General features: G+C 41.9%; 1 protein-coding gene across 1 annotated transcript in view; it reads right to left on the reverse strand.

Moving 5' to 3' along the window:
* The window catches only part of cops7a (COP9 constitutive photomorphogenic homolog subunit 7A), a 31,539-nt gene extending 27,757 nt beyond the window's left edge, over nt 1-3,782 (reverse strand). The window contains exon 1 of the mRNA XM_052017988.1: nt 3,717-3,782. The gene's annotated coding sequence lies outside the window, so the exon portion shown is untranslated. The remainder of the gene's footprint in view (nt 1-3,716) is intronic.
* Nucleotides 3,783-8,084: the final 4,302 nt, after the last annotated feature.

Here is an 8,084-nt window from a genome sequence, read left to right on the forward strand (position 1 = left end):
ACAAATCTTCACAATTCATAATTTATTAAAATTGTTTTAATAAATACAAGGCCAGAAACTTTTGACCTGCTCTCAGAAAATTTGCAGACAAATTTGCCTACCTTAAGCAATTTCAATAACCTTTCACTTTATATTATTATTGTTTCAGTCCAGGACAGAGCAACCCAAATTTCACTTATACAACTAACCACCTCCAAGACACAGAAACACATGAGGCTGGAGATACTGGAATCTAGAGCAACAAACAACCTGCTGAAGAAACTCAGCGGGTTGAGCAACATCTGTAGGAGGAAAGGAATTGTCAACGTTTCGGGTCGAAACCCAGTCCTGTGCAGGGTTTTGATCCAAAACCTCAAAAATTCCTTTCCTCCCACAGATGCTGCTCGACCCACTGAGTTCCTCCAGCAGGTTGTTTGTTGCACCTCCATGACATGTTTATTCTCACCCCAAAATGAAATCATTGGACCCTGCATACAAAATGGCCATATACAAACCCTTCCTTCTCCTGACCATTCCTTTCAGCTGCCAGTGCCAAAATACCTCCCGCATTGCTTCCTGTAATTTCATCACAGGATTTGTAATCTCATTGTTTGAATCAATCCTGAGCAAATTTCTACGCCTCATAATTTGGAAAATAATTGCAAGATTAACCTGCTCTCTTCCTTCATCAACAATCAAGGCATTCGACAAGGTCCTCCATAGCAGGCTCATCCAGAAGATTAAGATGCATGGAAACTACAGTGGCTTGCCCATAAAAGACAGAGGGTAGTGGTCGATGAGTCTTACTCTGGCTAGAGGTCCGTGCTGATTGGTGTTCCAAAGGTGATCAGTGTTGGGACCCCTGCTGTTTGTGAGATATATATATATATATATATATATATAAAAAACCTGGATGAAAAAATGTATGGGTAGGTTCGTAAGTTTGCATATAACAAAAGATTGGTGGCATTGTGGATAGAGTAGAAGGTTGCCAAAGGATACAGTGGTATATAGATCCATTGCAGATATGGGCGGAGAAATGGCAGATAGAGTTTAATCTGGGCAATTGTGAGGTGTTGCACTTTGGGAGATCAAAAGTAAAGGGACAGTACACAGTTAATGGCAGGACCCTTAACAACATTGATGTAAAGGAGGAACTTAGGATCCAAGGATCCAAGTCCAAAGCTCCCTGAAAGTGGCTGCACAAGTTGACGGGGTGGTGAAGAAGGCATATGGCATGCTTGCCTTGATTAGTTGAGGCACTGAGTTCAAGAGTCAGGAAGTGATGTTGCAGCTTTATAAAACTCTTGTTAGGCCGCATCTGAAGCATTGCATTCAATTCTCGTCACCCAGTATAGGAAGAATGTGGAAGCTTTGGAGAGGGTACAGAAGAGATTTACCAAAATGCTTCCTGAATTAGAGGGCATGGAGAGTTGGGACAAACTTGGGATATTTTCTCTGGAGCGGCAGAGGCTGAGGGGAGACCTGGTAGAAGCTTATAAAATTATGAGAGGCATAGATAGACAACCAGTATCTTTTTAACATCTAATACTGAAGGGCATGCATTTAAGGTGAGAAGGGGAAAAGTTCAAAGGAGACGCGGAAGTCTTTTTTTACACACACAGTGTGGTGGGTGCCAGGGGTGGTGCTGGAGGCAATACAAATAAAGGCTCTTAGATATGCGCACGAACATGCAGAGATTGGAGCGATATGGACCATGTGCAGGCAGAAGAGATTAGTTTAATTAGCCATCATTAGCTTAATTAGTTCAGCACAAATCATGGGCCAAAGGGCCTGTTCCTGTGCTGTCCTGTTCTATGTTAACAAATCTTAAGCTATGCTTGTGTCACATCATGAATGCTCTTCCTTCAAAGTTCACAAACTCCAATCATTTATGGCTGAACTCTGTACCCAGTGTAACTGAAAAAATTAGATTATCCCCATCCTTAATGAAATACATTTGCTTTCTGCTTATCAAAACATCAATCTTCAAATCCTTAGTTTAAGCAATTTTCTCCAATACCAAGGCCTGTAATTCTCTCCTTACTTCCTTTAAGATGTTCTATTTAAAAACAACTATGTATTAATCTTTTGGTCATCTTTCTTGATACCTCCTCAATGGCTCAGTATCAAATGTCATGTTTGTTACCACCCTTATTAAGAACATTGTCACATTTATGTAATTTAGAGCATTATAAATGCAAACTGCTAATATTTCCAGCTTCGATGTCTCAAAAAACACAAAATAATATTAATTTACCCATTGAAGTAGTACTATAAGGATTAGCTTTATTCAAAAGGCTCCACCATTCTTAATCAATCCTGGCATGGTGCATCCTCTCAACTCCTGTACCATGTTTGGAAATATCATCTGCAAATTTCCCACAAAACTTCAGGTTATTTTAAATTGTTGGGATCACAGAGTTCACTGTGTGCGATTGAACCAATATCCTTTTACATTGTGTGATTTATTTTACCAATTATATTAATTTCTCAAAAAACCAAACACCAGAATTCAGCACTCTATTCTTAGCTAATCATTACAGCATTTTCATAAACTGGTTTAACTTTGAAGGAACAATTACTCTTATTCCTTTTATTAAAATAAATCAACTCAATGTACCAAATTTCAATCAGCATTTATCCACCTACATTCTGCAAGCTTGTTTGGGTCTTTCCAAATTTTGGTGTAGCTCTACTCATTATTAGCTAACCTTCAAAAACTGGCATTATATTATTTTTAAACAGCCTACTTCTAAATATTGTACATTCATGGTAAAAAAAAATTCCAGCACAACACGCAATTGCTGGAGGAACTCCGTGAGTCGAGCAGCATCTGTAGAAGGAATCGTCGATGTTTTGGTCGAAACCCTGCATCAAGACTCCAGCATAAAGTATTCCAGCACAAATCTCCACCCGAACTAAATTTCCATTAGTTCAGAAATCTTCTTTTAGCAGAAACGACTTTTTTTTCCCCACAATTCTACTATGTGGCACTTTATAGAAGATCACCTAATTAGTTCAGGAATCTTTCGTTCACCATGAAAAAATGGCTAAGCACGAAATGTCTTTTAGATTCAAATAGGTTTAAGAAATGCTACATAATGCAAGTATTATAGTTAGCTGCTCAGGTGTAAGTGCTATGAAGAGTGCCAAGGAAAGTATACGAGATCTGACGTCCTGAATGTGGCAGTCTCGTTTGTTCCACCATAACTCTACAGACTGCCACACTCTCAATCTCAATGAGAGTTTTAAGGGTGTTAATTTCACTTATGATTATCCCTTGTGCACAGATAGATGAAAACAGACGTCCTTTGATAGAAGAGGCCTGGAGGCATTTAAAGACAAGAGGCAGAAATCTGCGAGTACACGAGCTATGATACTTCACTGCCCTCGTTCTCTCTCTTCAGATTGCCACATTCTTAACGTCAGGTGGATTTTGAGCACTTTAGCCCAGTTTTGCCTATGCATAAACTGAGACACAACTCCTCGGGCCGAAGAGACACTTAATTCACATGCAAGGGGCGAGAATCCGATCCCCGCACCCACAAACAAAAAGAACACTTCACGCTTGCTCCTCCAGGCCCGGGCCTACATTCTCACAGCCACCCGATCTGCTGACGGTTCGGGAACACGAAGGCTCTGGCACTACATGGCGGAAAGCCTACATTTCCTGCCTTCGGATAACCGGTCATAAATCAGTTATCCTGAGACCCACATGCTTTTAAATAACTTACCTGCGGCAAAATCCTTTGGCGTTGTCCCTCATTCAGAGGTAAACTGGACAGGCGCCTCCGCTCCGAGCCTATTGGATGGAAGAACGTATATTCGGATCGGCCCCCTTGAACAATCTCGGATTCTGATTTGCTTGTTCAGTTGTCGATCTGGACACGTAGCTCCGCCCCGGAGGTGAGCGGTTGGCAACTCGTCGTCATTCTGAAATTTGAATTTAAACTTCTGTCGGTGCGTTTTTGAACGGTTTTATTTTATTTCGCGACTGAGAGGGAATTAAAACAGCGGAAGCGAGAAATGCGGGTACGCCAGATTTGGGGACAAAAACGTTGCAGATGACGATGGAGATTCAAAGTCCCACATTCTTGGATGTGTGAGACAAATGCAAGGTCCTTGACCCAAAACTTCAGCTGTTTCTCTGATGAGCAGATCTGCATTTTCTGTTTTGTTTCAGATTTCCAGCATCTGCATTTTTATGCTCAAACTCAAAACATGAAACGAGAATTTTATTATTCGTACTCTTGAATACCACAAACCGCCGCAGAGACCTGTTTATAATTGTCAATGCTTATAATACAACCAATATTCACTACCCTAAAGTGATTTTACCAATTTTTTTTCAATCACTCTGGAATGGCTAAGGATTCACTGGTGCAGAACTCGTCAATTTCATAGACTTCCACCCTACCCTCAAATTCACAAACTATTTCCAACACCTCTCTGTCTCCATCTTAAGAGATATACTATCCACTGGCACTTACTACAGACTCACTAACTCCCACAACTACCTAGACCATACCTTCTCCCATCCTGTCTCTTGTGAGGATGCCATTCTTTCTCTCAGTTTCTCCATCTCTGTTAGAACCATAGAAAACTACAGCACAGAAAACGGGTCATTTGGCCCTTCTAGTTTGTGCGGAAACATTATTCTGCTAGTCCCATTTACCTGCCCCCAGCCCATACCCCTCCAGACCTCTCTCGCCCATTTGTTTCTGAGATAAGACCCTCCATTCCAGGATATCTGAGAAAATGGGGCTTTCCTCACCCTCACCACCCCCCCCCATTCCCCCCCCCCCACAGTGCTTGATGGAGCCCTCATCTGTATCTCCTCTATTTTCTGCATTTACCCCACCTCCCCCCAGACAGAACAGGGATAGAGTTCCCTTGGTTCGTATCTTTCACCCCACCAGCCTACACATTCAGCACATCATTCTCTGACACTGTGATCCCACCACCAGCCACATTTTCCCCTCTCCACCCTGCCCTGCTTTCCGCAGGAATCACTCTCTGTGACTCCCTGGTTTGGTCATCCCTACCCCTTTCCCTCCCTGCAACTGTAGGAGGTGTAACACCTGTCTCTACACCTCCTCCTCACCACCAACCAGGGCCCTAAAGAGCCCTTACAGGTGAGGCAGAGATTCACATGAATCTCCTCCAACCTTGTTTATTGCATTTGGTGCTCGTGATCAGGCCTCTTCTACATCAGTGAGACCAAGTGCAGATTAGGCAACTTATTTGCTGAGCACCTGCACTTGGTCTCACCTTTAATTTTAATTCCCCTCCGCATTCCCACACCGACCTGTCTGTCCTCAGCCTTCTCCACTACCAGGGTGAGGCTAAGCACAAACTAGTGAAACATTTGGCCTGGGTAGTCTACAACCCAATAGCATGAAAATTGAATTCTCCTATTTCAGATAAACTGCTCCTTCTCTATCCCTTTACTCTCTCCTCCTGATTTATTCACTTCCTCTGACACCCACCAATGTCCCCCCAAGCCTCCCATCACTCTGTTTCTTTCCCACTCCTCCCACTGGGTCTCCTTTCCCCACTGTTCTCATCTGCCCACCCCACCTCCCTTATTCAGTTCCGTGCTCCACCATCCTTTCCTATCTGATTCCATCATCTGCAGCCTTTTGTTGCATTCACCTGTCACCTCCCAGCCTCTGTCACTATTTCCACTCTTTCCCCCCCCCCACCTGCCTATCACCCCTCCTCACCTGGATCCACCTATCACATGCCAGCTCCCTCCCCCTCACCTCTTTATACTGGCTCTCTTCCCTCAATCTTTCAGTCCAAATGAAGGGTCTTGACCTGAAACATCAACTGTCCATTTCCCTCCAGAGATGCTGCCTGAACAGTACCTAAAATTAGGAGCTAGACACTTATGTTCGCGAGGGAACATAGAACAGTACATCACTTTTCCCCCAGAGGATTGCTTCAAAGGAGACTAAATTATGGTATCATTATTAATGAGCAAATCTAAAATGGCCTGTTCCCTGGTTGGCTTCACAATGTTTCCTGAGAAACTGTCCTGCATACACTGTAGAATTTTGATTTCTCCAATCTATATGATGATTTAAATCATCCATTATTATTGCAGTATCTTTCTTGCAAGCCCCCAATACATTTTTGATTTATACTCTACCCTACTGTTACAGAGACAATCTTTCCCTTGCTATTTCCTACCTCCACTCAAATTGATTCCATATTTTGTGCTTCTGAGCAGAGATTATTTATCTTTACTTTGATGGTCTCATCCTCAGAGCTACTCATCTCATTTTCCTTTCTGTCTATCCTTGTGAAATGTTGTATCTCAGCCTGGGTCGTCTGATAAACATGTCTCAGTAATAGCTATCAGATCATACACATTTATTTTTATTTGTGCCATCAATACATCCAACCTGTTGCACATGCTGCATGCATTCAGATAAACAGCCCTTAATTTTACCTTTTCATATTTTTCTTATTTTGACTCCATTTGAAGGTGCAGTCTTTGTCCAATCTGCCTTTCCTGTCAGACTGGTTGACATTACTCATTTCCTCATCCTGCCCCATTGCTGTGTCCTTTCTCTTCAACTGGCAGGCAGCACAACCTTTTGGATACACATTCACAGCTTCAGAGGGCAATATCTATCTAACTATACTATGCCTGTATCATTCTTTTCACTTCTCTACTTCACCAGCCCTCTGCACCAGTCTTATAGTTGATTTGCTCATCTTCCCTGTTGTTGCCGTTCCCATCCACATAGGTTGAGGCTCCTCCAATGCTACCTGCATGAGCCCCATTCCTGACTCACTCCTGGTCACACCCTTCCATCCTTTTCCACTGCCAAATCCATTCTATTTGCTCTACGGGGTGTGAGTACTCTCTGTTACAAAGCTTCCAGATACATTTCCCATTCCTTGATGCATTGAAGTGGCTGAAACTCAAGCTCCAGGTCATCGGCTTTGAGCTGAGGTTCCTCAAACTGAGGCATTGAACTGCAGATGACTCCAATTTTGGCCATTATGGTCTCACCATCTCCCACAAGTTACAGCCAGAACACATTACCTGTACTGGTGCATCTGTCTTACTTAATCAGTAACTAAGTTTTTGATTTGCTATTAGTAATCGTTAATTAATCTTTGGTCTTTCATAATCTAGTTCTAGGGTACCAGGATAAATTGTCTTTATCCTGTTTAGCTCTGAGTCTATTGTGAAGCAGCCCCACTAAAAGTTCATTAATTAGCACCTCTGAGCTTTTTTCCCCCCAGAATATGTGATCACTTGAGAACAAAGCCCTTGACTTCTCCATTCTCATAGAAGATTTGATTTAAATTCTAATGCTTTGGAAACATGCCCAGCTAACAATCATTCCTTGTCCTCTTAAAAATCTCCAAACTTGGTGACATTTTTTTCAGCTACCCAATTCAAGCATTTAGCTGGTATTTTCCCTCTGAATAACTATTGTTTTAAATTTCTTGTGTCTAACATTAACTCCTTGTTAAGTAACACTTAACATTAAAAATATTGTTGTTTTCCAATCCTTCTGTGGCCACACCCTGAGCTCTTTCCTCTAGCCATATCACACGGTGCTGGCCTCCTGATCATCCCTGAATATAATCATTCCATCACTGCCTTTACCCTAAGTTCTTGAATTGCTACTACCACTCCACAACTGTCTTTCCTCCCTTAAGACCATTATTAAAAGCTTTGGCAGTTTGCCCTAATATCTTATGTGGCTTACTGCCAATTTTTCTTTAATAACGTTCCTGTGAACCACCTTGGCATGTTCTGTTATATTATAAGTGCCAAGTATATACAAGTTGTGTTGTTGGTGCTGAGACAATCTCTTGGCCTTAACATTGAATGCAGGATTTTTGGCATGTCTACCAATGCACTAATCATTTAATTGTACATGCTCATCAAACTCCTTACTCTCTGAATGCTCTGATCACACTCTGTGAGAAACTGGTACATGCAGTACAAATCATAAGCTTTATATTCAGTTTTATGGCACACTTTTGTATTACTGGGTAATTCAAGTAACTCAGTGCATTTTTCTGCCTTCTGCTGTGGATTTAAAGTGAAAAGAGTCTGTTGATTTCTTTTT

This window comes from Pristis pectinata, chromosome 6 (assembly GCF_009764475.1).
Source record: "Pristis pectinata isolate sPriPec2 chromosome 6, sPriPec2.1.pri, whole genome shotgun sequence".
NCBI classification, from domain to species: Eukaryota; Metazoa; Chordata; class Chondrichthyes; order Rhinopristiformes; family Pristidae; genus Pristis; species Pristis pectinata.